This window comes from Suncus etruscus, chromosome 8, assembly GCF_024139225.1.
Source record: "Suncus etruscus isolate mSunEtr1 chromosome 8, mSunEtr1.pri.cur, whole genome shotgun sequence".
NCBI classification, from domain to species: domain Eukaryota; kingdom Metazoa; phylum Chordata; class Mammalia; order Eulipotyphla; family Soricidae; genus Suncus; species Suncus etruscus.
Window position 1 is genome coordinate 52,319,138 of NC_064855.1, and position 12,174 is coordinate 52,331,311.

At 34.7% G+C, this 12,174-nt stretch overlaps 1 protein-coding gene across 1 annotated transcript in view; it reads right to left on the reverse strand.

Moving 5' to 3' along the window:
- The window catches only part of DCLK1 (doublecortin like kinase 1), a 404,307-nt gene that overhangs the window by 94,556 nt on the left and 297,577 nt on the right, over positions 1–12,174 (reverse strand).

Sequence of the window (12,174 nt, forward strand, 5' to 3'; positions counted from 1 at the left end):
AGCTCTGATAATAACTGAGATAAAGCAGAGATATGGTTCAGAGTTGACAGGAAAACAAAACATTTTATGACTATATTACTTACATAATCCCTAAAATATACACTGATATAACCCAAAAGAAAAATCAAATGTGAAAGAAGACACATAATTTTCTACTTTTGAGACTCTATTCCTATCAAATTTATGGAAAATAAAGCTAAAACAGCCTTAGAAATATCTTAATTTCCATAGAAACACAGAAAGCTTTGAGTTTAGTAAGTAGCTATTTTACATACATAAAAGATACTTTCTTTTATTTTTTTGTGTGTTTTTTATTCTGTTGTTGTTAGCCACATGTGGCAGTCTTCAGGGATCAGTACTGACTCTGCACTCAGGAATCACTGTTGGCAGTCTGGGGGGACTAAATGAGAAGATAGGGTTCAAACCCATGTCAACTGCATGTAAGGAAATTGACCCACCAAGTGTCAGATCTGCTACAGTATCTCTCTAGCCCTCAAAGACATTGTATACAATGTCTGAAATTCAAGCATTTAACAACTTTGTAATTATGTACCTCATTGTTATTCAATTAAAATGTTTTAAAAAGCATTTTCTATGAGATAATAAATAGTTAATAAAACTAACCCATGCATTTATACACATAAACATCCAACATATTATTTCTTTCACTATAATAATAACAACTGTGAGACAGACAATATTATTTTGCAGAAGAGAAAACTGAGGCATAAAAATGATAAATATCATGACAGCACATATGGAGCAGAACTCAAAATTCAACCAAGGCAATCCAGAGCCCTTCACGACCATCTTCCTTTACTTCAACATATGTTAACCAGTAAGCATATCAGATTCCAAACTGAAATACATCTTTTACGGAGTGAAAGCTACCAAAATCCTAACAACTTATGGGATCAATATTAGCCTATGTACTATTGAAAGATAATGGTAGCCAGAACCAAAGTAGGAGTAGGAGATAATTTTGTTTTGTAGAATAAGGAAAGATGAAGGAAAAGTGTTTCAAGGAAAAGAAATCACCTGGCCCATAGCTAGGTGTAGAGGAAGAAGGAGATCTGAAGAATTAGAGTCCTAAATTAGCTAGTTTAGTAGATAAGTGAAATTGGAGATATAGAACTTTCGGGATGAAGATGGAAAAGGAAGCTGAGGTTGCACAATGTGGAGCTTTAAAGGATTTTGGGTTTTATCTAAAAGGCAATGAGAAACTACTAGATTATTTTAAGCAGGAGCCAGAAAGGGTCAGGTTTGCATTTTAAAAAAGCTCTCAAGAGTATGTGCCTAGACAAGAATGGATTAAAGAAGTACACCGAGGGATGTCCCTAAGAGTGTCTAGACAGGAGAAAGTGAGTAAAATTTAAAGGACCTATGGTGATAGAAATGCTGTGGCTGGATCCAGGATGAGTCAGTGCTAATGGAGATAAATGGAATCATTTCAGAGATTTCAGAGATAAAACAAAGGGTTGTTGGTGAAGGATGATTGAGGCTAAAGAAGCAGATTGGAAAATGTATACATATTTTGACAAGTTTACTCAAATCATCTCATGTAACTTCATTTCTGCATTGTATGTACCTTGATGAACCTAACTTGTGTGCATGTGATCGTGGGAAGGCAAAATAAAGAGAAAACAAGAGAAAGGCTAGAAAAGAAAAATATGAAACATTCTGTATTATAGGTTGATGTAAATTTTCTTGCGTTAGATGATACTGAAGTCAGAGAAGCTATCCAAGGACAAACATTGGAATGTGACAGAACCATTATGTTTTACTAAAAGAACTGTACAGTTTTTATTATGAATAACTTGCCTTGCCACTTAATGATATGTTTAGTGCTCATATTTCATATTTGAGGGCCAAGGACAATTAGGGTTCTTCTATCACTAGGATGCTAGAAAGTTCCTCATTTATTTGAAAGCAATTGGGTTCAAGACTTTTTACGTGGCTTATACTTTTTCTGTAGAAGTAAATCTCAAGTGTCAAACAGGTATTTATGAGCAATTATTTTTGTCATAAAGCTCATTTGAAAATTGGGAATGACATATATTCTTAGTGTCAATCTGTTCAGACTGTTTTTAACTACCTAATAAAACATCAGCACTTTCTTAAACTCTTATCTAGAAAACAACATACACCTTAATTTGTAATCACTGGTAGAATAAATACCATTATTTATAATCAAGTTATTCTTCTTTATAGGCAAGTTATTTCAGAGGCAAGAAACAATATGTATTTGGATTCCACTGCTTTTTCTCCTGTAATGCAGGAAATTCCTGCATGCCAATAAAAATTGTTTGCCAACTATTTACTAGAACTTATTAAAATTCAACTAAGAAATGATGTTACTTTGGAAGGACTTTGTTATCCATAGGAGCAAATTAAAAAAAAAAAGTGAAGATCTGTACAATAAAAGCTATAGAACATTGCTAAAAGAAGGAAAAAAAGCACAAAATGTAGAAAGCTATTCTGTTTTATGGGTTAGAAAATTATTCTTTTTAATTCCTACTCTGAGCAAGTTACAGATTCAATGAGATATTTTAGTCAAAATTCTATTGACATTCCTCAAGGAAATAAAACAAACTATTGAGATTTGTGTGGAACTACAAAAGACATCAGACAGCCAAAGCAATTCTGAAAAAAAAATGAAGATGTGTAGTATAACATTGCCTGACCTCAAACTGTATTACAAAATAACAGTAATAAGAAAAGCATGCACTGAACCAAAAAACAGACATATGACTCAATGGAATAGAATATAAAACCTAGAAAAAAGCATAAACATATGTGCATTTAATTTATGAAAAAGAACTCAAGAACATACAATGTAGAAAGGGAAGTCTCTTCAACAAACAGTGCTAGGAAAAAAATATATCCACTTAAAAATATTGAAGCTAGATTACTATGATAGGCAATCAATTCAAAATGAATTAAGATTTGGATATAGAACTTGAATCCATAAAACGCATAGAGAAAAGCATAAACAAAGATTTCTATGATGGCTTTATTTATACCTTTGGGAATAGATTCTTTTTTTTTTTTTTTTTTTTTTGGTGTTTGGGTCACACCTGGCAGCACTCAAGGGTTCCTCCTGGCTCTATGCTCAGAAATCGCTCCTGGCAGGCTCAGGGGACCATATGAGATGCCGGGATTTGAACTACCATCCTTCTGCATGCAAGGCAAACACCTTACCTCTATACTATCTCTCTGGCCCCCAAGGGGGACTAGATTCTAACAGTATTGGTAGGTGTAGACCAGAAAGCCCCTACGCACCATGTAAGTGGTTCTAGTAGACTGTGGCACTATAGGGCCCTAGAATATCACCTAGGAGGACAATCTCTCCAAAACAGAGTACAAATCAACTGTAACATTGATATCTACTATCGTTAGTTAATGACCTCTTATTTTTTTTAAATTTTTTAATTATAATATAATTTTATTTTGATCATAGTGGCTTACATATTGTTGACAATAATATTTTAGGTACATATTTACATAAAATCAGGAGGGATTCCCATCCATCACCGAATTGTTTTCCCTACCCGTCCGTTTTTGTCTTCCCTCCCATTTCTTCTTCCCTCACCCCCAGGGCGGCTAGAAATGTAGTCCCCTCTGTATCTAACCTATTACTTAGTAGTCTTGCACCTGTTTGGTCTTGAGGCATCCCTTATTTCCCCCTCTAACTGGAGGCAAGACCAGCTATTTCAAGTTACGTGGTTTTGCCTGAAAAAGAAAAAAGTAATAAATTGAGGTAAGAGTCTAATACCCCGAAAATGGGCAGAATCCTTCTAGTGGCTCTCATCATCGATTTGGGAGGTGAAGGAGAAAGAGAAGGTGAAACACTCCACCAGTACCAAAAGAAGTGTCAAATATCCATTGAGGACTCCAGCTATATCGATAAGCACCACAAAAAACAAACAAAAAAACAAAACAAAACAAACAAAAAACCAACAAAAACAAGCACACAAACAAAAAACACACCATGGTCTTGAAATAAGAAACATGGCATAGCACATAACGAAAGAAAAGAGAGGAAGAAAAAAAACAAGTATAACTGGGGACAACAATTTCAATAATCACACCCAAAGAGAGAAATCGACCAAAATAGATAGGTAAATAAAACAAATAATAAATGAAGGTAAATATATATATATATATATAATATATTATATATATTATATATATATATATATAAAACCAAGGTTTTGTGCTTTTTGTATTTTTGTTTTTTCCCTCCTGCCCTGGCACAGTAAATATTGAGGTCATTTGAAAAGGAATTCACTTGGCCTAAAAAATATGGGGTTTCTCCATCCTTGGAGTATACTGTCATGGGATCAACTCTAGACTTTGCTCAGGATCATTTACTCTCCCGGTGGCGTTTTTGTGGTTGGTAGACTTCTGCTCTGTCCAGGGTGATACAATCAGAGCTCTGTGTTTAGAGGTCTCAGTATCTGCACAGATCCTGAGATGGGATTTATGATGAAGTCAGTCTTTGTGATTCTAGAGGTTCTGTTACCTCAGTGTCATTTTAATCCATCTTCTGTGGTTGGTGATCTTGGGCTTTGCACTGAGCCTAGGATGGCACCTAGGTTAGCGTCTTTCTTTGTGCTTCCAGAAGCCCCATTCCATTACAATTGTCTTTGCAGGACCTTTGGGACTAGGGATCTTTTAACATGATGGATGCTCATTGTGTCTCATTGCTGATTGTGTTCCAGTTGGGCACAACAACATGAACTGGTCAAGGTACATTATTTCTCACAAAGGAGCCACTTCACCTCTGCTTACAAATAATAGCATTATATGATCAGACTATTTTATTCATGAAATCATAACTTCAAAATCAACCAGTTGGCATAGAAAGAGTACACTTTCTTATACTCAGAATACCAGATTTATTTATATAAATTTCTTGTTTCTTTAAATGAATTTCCATTTTTTAAAAAGATTTTTTTATTGTTTTATCATTGGTTTACAATACTATGGGATATAGTTTACCTACTACTCTAAATGTTACTAAGACTCATTATACACCACAAAATTTCTAGTTTCATATCTGAAGATCTAGAAACCATTTACCTAATTTCTATTTTATAACCATCATGGTTTTCACCTAGTATGAAAGGTCCTCAGTTCTTTAAATGACTTTGGGCTTGTGTTTGTTTTAATTGAGTAACCCCTCAATTTAAAGGGTGAATCTAAAAAGGGTGTGCTTCTTTACATACTGATTTTTATTTTAAAATCTCAGAGATCAATAGAAGGTTTTAAAATGTTCAGGTTAGTCCTAAATCAGACCATTCCAAGCCAGATTATCTAATTATAAGGTGAGTTTCTTTGAATATATTAATCTATGTCTTCTTCATATCTGCTTTTTTCATTTCTTTTCTTTCCCTCCTTCCTACTTTCCCTCTTTTTGTTTTGTTGTTGTTGTTTTGAACCACACACACCTAGCAGCGTTCAGGGCTTACTTCTGGCTCAGCATTCAGTTTTACTCCTGGCTGAATTCTAGGGGCCATATGGGATGCTGGGGCTAGAAATAGAATTGGCCATTTGCAAAACAAGTGCTCGACCACACTACTCTCTTTTCCTCCTTCCTTCCTTCCTTCCTTCCTTCCTTCCTTCCTTCCTTCCTTCCTTCCTTCCTTCCTTCCTTCCTTCCTTCCTTCCTTCCTTCCTTCCTTCCTTCCTTCCTATGCCTCTTCCGTTCCTTTGTTCCACTGTCCCTCTCCTCTCTTCCTTCCTTTTCTCCTATGCCTCTTTCATTCTTTCCTTCTCCCCTCCCTCTCTTCCTTCCCTCCTTTCCTCCAATGGCTCTTCATTTCTTCTTTTCTCCCTCCCTCTCTTCCTCCCCTCCTCCCTCCCATCCTTCCTTTTCTCCAATGCCTCTTCTGTTCCTTCCTCCCTCCCTCCCTCCTCTCTCTTCCTCCTTCCCTCCCTCTCCTTCCTTCTCCTTCCTCTCTCCTCTCCCTTCCCTTTCCTCTCTCCTTCCCCTTTCTTCCTTCTCCTCCCTTTCTTCCTTTTTCTCTCTCCCTTCCTTTCTTTCCTCCTATGCCTCTTTCATTCCTTCATTCCTCCCCCTCTCCCTTCCTTCCTTCCCTTCCCTCCCTTCCTTTCCCTCTCTCCCTCCCTCCCTTCTTTTCTTTTCCTCTCCCTCCCTTCTTTTCTTTTCCTCGCCCTCCCTTCCTTCCTTACCCTCCCTCCTTCCCTCCCTCTTTCCCTCCCTTCCTCCCTCCCTTCCTTCCTTCCTCCCTTCCTTCCTTCCTTCCTTCCTTCCTTCCTTCCTTCCTTCCTTCCTTCCTTCCTTCCTTCCTTCCTTCCTTCCTTCCCTCCCTCCCTCCCTCTCTCCCTCCCCATTCCTGCACAGAAGATATCCTTCTATGTGCTCAGGAATGCCCCTTGGTGGTGTTCAGGGAAACATATGCTGTTCTCAATATAAAAAGGTACTTCTTTTTAACTAAGGTTCTTCTTACCTTCTTTTTGCATTAATGAGGTCATGTATGTTATTACTGAGAACTTGTATGGGTGCGTTTGTGTGTGTGCACATGTGACATATTTGTTTTCAAGGAGGTGGTAACTTAGTCATATTGCTGAGGAGATCTGATTGCCTTTCTGGCACTAACTAATCATGGAGAGGCTATAGACACTCGAAAAATTCTTGTCTGTTGCCTGCTACATTAACAAAAATAAAACAGTTGGTTGTCATTTAGAAACAGAAAAAAATAGACAATGGAAAATGCCCATTCCCCAATTTTAATATTTTTCCCTTTTTTTTTTTTCATTCTCAACAGTGCTCAGGGCTTAATGTGTTCAGAGATCATGATGCCTGGTAACGTTTGGGGGATCATCATTAGGCGCAGTGAATCAAACTCAAGTTGGCTACATGCAAGGTAATTCCACTACCCATTGTATTCTCACTCTGTCTTGCTAACTCTATAGATGCTCACCTTCTAGGTCAAGTAGGTCAAGTATACTGTGTGTTCAAATCTGACATAGACACAATTATTCCCAATGACCCAGTAATGCTTCCAACTCAACGCAACAGGTATGGGAAAAGAAGCTCATTCCCTACTTCTTCTTTTCAATTGACAAATGTTTTAACCACAAATTCTCCACTCTTCTATCCTCAGATATAAATTCAATTGCTGATTTCCATTCTTTTTGTCAGTCTCAACAGTATTAATATTTTATCCTGTCAACTTCTTTCCAATATGATGTGTGGCCTCAAGAGGCTTTCCAGGCCTTGGCTTCCATGTGTAGTCATTCTTTTTACCACCACATCATTGTCTCCAAAGTCAAATTAAAAAAAAAATACAACACAAAAACAACTCCCTTCAAGATCCTAATACCTACAAGAACATCCTTCATCTCCCAATGTACTCTAACCATATCTAGTTGGACTATTGGACTACTGACATCTTTGCCAACCATTTATTAGAATGCAACTTAAATTTTTATTAAACTTGTATTTAATAAAATGCAAGAGACAGTTTCTTAAATATTCCAGTTACTTTCATGCCTTTCTTCTTTAACTCATTTTGGTTTCGTAGGTGCTAACAAACACAATTTTGGCCCTTCTTTACATAAAAAGATCCATTAAGTCCTTATTTATAACAATTTTTCTTTAAGAATCATTATTAATGAGATTTAATTATTTCTTCCTCTGGATTATGGCATTTACTGCTCTATGATAGCAGATAATTTATATGGTTTTCTTCATCTTGAAGAAAAGAATTGTGGTCAGTCATCACTGTAACCTTAAGACTTAATGTCTGTCTAGAACATTGTAGATGCTCTGGAAATAATTAAATAATTAAATAATAAATAAATAATAAATAATTCAATACAGGGACATTAACTGTCATCCTCTAGAAAATACCTTTGGAGACACCTGCAGAAGGTCAGTTAAAAAAGAGCTTGGTAGGTGCAGTGAAAGAAACTTCAATGAGCACTGAGCTTTCTATATGGCAAAAGTTCTAACACAGGAATTTATTTATTAGCCCCCTTTGATTCTCTCGATTTGTTTGGTTCATTTCCATAATTCCCTTAAATTTCCTAATGCAGTAAGATCCCCCACAGAAAATTTATGACCCAAATCTTTCTTGTAAGGAGAATGACAACTAAATATTAATAGCCAGTAATCTGTCCTTGAAGGTATTTGATATATATTTCTAAAATTGGGTAAATGAGACCAGTATGCTGATTAAATTTTTTTTTGCTTCCCAGGTTTAAGTCTTGTCTTATCTGTATATGTTGTATAAGATATTTTTATATATGTTTGTTAAAAAGTAAAATTTTAATAGCATGAAAAAATTTCAGGGAGTATGGAATGGGATGGTACTTCAGTTAAGATTCAAGGTTATTTGAATCTTAAGAAAGACTCTTGACTTTTCCTTCTTTCTAATATTCACTCTTTTATCTTCAGCGTCCAGTATTGCTGATCCCTAGTCAGTTCTCAATGCATACTGAATGAATGAATGAATGAATGAATAAATGATTGTTACCACACATGTTTTTTAATCTTAGATGTTAAGCTTCTGGTCTTAGAAAATATGTCAGCTCAAACTTGATTTCATGAGAATTCCTATAATATACTCATTAGGGCAGCAGAATGTTTTTTAGGACTTTGGTAGGCAAAGATTTTATTTATTTATTTAATTATTTATAGTGATGGAGATCAAATTTAGGGGCTCATGTATATCCGAATATATTCTACTATGGAAGTCACATTCCCAAATCACTTAGGCAGAGATTCAAAAAATATGGACCTTTACTATGAGAAAAAGTTGACTAATTAAATGTAAATAAGATTTTAGTTAATACAAAAACAAAAAAACCCTAAAATATTTTCAAGCTCCCAAAGGGTTAAAATGTAAAATCTCTAGAATGTAAGAACTACAGAAATCAAATTAAGTGATTTTTATTTCTTTAAATATTAATAAAACAATATAAAAATGTACTTTATTATACTTAAATTTAATTAGTGTGTAGTGTAGTATTTGGGAGAGTACTTAGTTATAGTTTGCCTATGTTTAAAATAATTTTACCTATAAATTACATATTTTACGAGACATCTGAACTTCAAAGATAGGATCATGAATATTCAGCCCATATTAAGCACTTGTTAAGACTCTTGTTTATTTATGGTATGTTCTTGTTTCCTTATAAATAAATTAAAGTCAATTTCCTCCATTTTTAGTGATACCATATTCAACTCTTGACATGCAATTTTTAGGGGTTCATCGTTCCTCTTGTGTATTTTTGTTTCTATTTTTTTCTAGTTCCAATCACCTTTTCAGGGGCTCTGCTTGTTAAAAACTAATAGCTCATTTATGTGAATCATATCATCCATAAATTATTGACCTATATGCTTCTGGAGAATAAGGGTGATTTCTTTCATCATTAGTACCTAGGAAATGCATGACACTAGTAGGCCTGCACTCGATTACATTGAATGTATAAATAAGTGCTTACTTAAAAAAAAAATTACCACTAGCTTCTTTCAGTCCAAAAAAAAAAAAAAGAAGTGAGTGAAGGAAAATAAGAATATGGTAGATTTTATTCATATGATAATACTAAAATATTAGCAAATTTACAAATAATATGTTATATTACAAAAATGTGTTTGTCTACCTGGATATCTATCAGGAACTCAGGATGAATCATTCCTCTTCCTGGATGACTGATATTTAACACTAATACTTATGTTTCTACTGCAGTGATATGAATTCTACACCACAATCTTCAGCTAGCTGCTTTATGAGCTATTTCCTGGAGATACAAACTCTAATAAACAGAGGCGGAGAAACAAATATCAGCTTGCTGTGTTTGGATCTTTGAAGCCCCAAGTACCAGCTCTGTGTTACCACTGTGTTTCTGTGACACTGGTCGAAGTAATGCTCCCAGCTCTGCCTATGCTCCCTTGTTTCTAAATAATATAACAAATAATAATGTCTCACCTTATTTGTTGGGAGGATAAAAAGAAATGTTAAACGTCTTATATAAACTCTCATGTTCAATTATATAAGGTTAACAACATTATCATGAATGGCAGTGAGACTTGAAAACTGAGCAAATCCTAACTTTAATGTCTAGTATCATCTCTACATGATGTACGGAGAAGAGTAGTGAAAGTATGAATTGAATAATTAAAGTAAAAATTATTTTAAACTTCAGGTTAATATTTTATGGAGGAGGGAAGATTCTTGATGGGACTGGAAGAAATATTTAAAGCATCAGGGTACAACCGTTCACATTCTAGTTCTTATTAATTATGAAAAACAAGAACATACTACTGTTGCAGAAGATGATGCAACCCAACCAAGTAATGATTCATTACCCTTTACTCTGATTTCAGGAGCATCAGATGGGAGCATACAGAAGATTGATGTGCAACACAGTCTGAAGCAGGAGTTTTCCTAGAATAAAGTAGACACTCCTGCCATAAAAAATGGAAATGCCAGTAGTCTGGTATAGTCTCAGGGGAAAGGAACAACTGGTTTTGTGATCAGTGGGATTGCATACACACTTACAACCTAAGTACTGGCTGCTCTGAGAACTATCTCTAAAGTTTTCTGAGGAAGGTGGTGAGCTTTAATAACAAGTCATAAGAAACAACTAATGCAAATAATAAGCTATTATATAACTAGGAGATGTTTGTCCAATGCATTTCAGAGCAAAATTTTTAAAAGTTGAAATGTTATATGCATAAAAGGCTCACAGAAATAAAACAAGATCAATGCCATTTACTTGATGTAACCTGGAAGTTAAATATATCTTAGATAAAAATTTTAAGAACATAAAATATATTCCATTTTTAAAAAATGGAAAAACTATCTGGGAGGCTCAGTTATCACTAATTCCAAGTTAGGACTAGTGTAACTCAGTTTTAACTACAATTGAAAAAGATTTCAGGAAAGCAATAGAAAGCAGAACAGTTTGTTTGAAGTAATAAACTGATTTTCAATGTATTTTATCCATTTAATTTTCAAAAATGAATAGTTGAAATATTTTAAATATTTTATAGGATTTATGTAATCTTTGAGATGCTAGCTATTGTCACCATAATTCTTTTTTTTTTTTTTTTTTTTGCTCAGGGGTTACTCCTGGCTGTCTGCTCAGAAATAGCTCCTGGCAGGCACGAGGGACCATATAGGATGCCGGGATTTGAACCAACCATCTTAGGTCCTGGATTGGCTGCTTGCAAGGCAAACGCCGCTGTGCTATCTCTCTGGATATTGTCACCATAATTCTAAAGTGAAATAATTTCATGTGTTCATAATTATTTTAATAAGCGTCTTGGTTTAACTCAAATTTTTATTCTTTTTTGAAGTAAAACATGTTCTTAAGTATTGAGAAGCTTACATATCAGTTGTAAGACCTCCTTTTGTCACTTATAATTAGAGAAATACAAGTCAAAAAAACTGAGATATCATCTCATACCTATGAAAAATGGCACATACACTAAAAGTCAGGAATCAACCAGTATTGGTGGGGTTGTAGTTAAAATTATATTCTCATCTACTGTTGGTGGGAAAGCAGCTACTACATAGACAATGATAAATTGCTTTCCATTGACAGTCTACCATTGTCTAAGGAAATCAATATGGAAATTTGTCCAAAAATAGAAATAGAACTCCCATACAACTTCTTGGCACCTATTCATCAAAGCACAAAAAGATTACTTTGAAAGGATAAATGCATACCTTAAGCTCATAGCCACACTTAATACAATAGATAAGGCATGGCACAACTAAATGCCCAACTATGGATGAAAGAATAAAGTTGTGATATATATACATATATATAATCATATACATACATGCATAATACACACAATGAAACATGAAGCAACTCTAAGAAATGACAACGTTTATGTCCATAGTTAAAAAATCTGAATAAGCACTGAGTGTGGTCTAATATCCATGCTTCATATCACTCCTCAAAAAATAGTTTTCTTGCCCACCCTAAATGTTTATGTCCTTCTGTATAACAGCTTCTCTGCTTTCATAAAATGAGTAATAATCATTTTGCTGTATTACTTCAACAATTTTTATACTTTAATGAATAATTCCCTTTAATACTGAAACAGATCTGATACTTGAGGGCAAAATAAGTTCTACTAAACTCTTGTCAATGTTAAAATCAAAGGAGGAAAACCAAGCAGTGAGG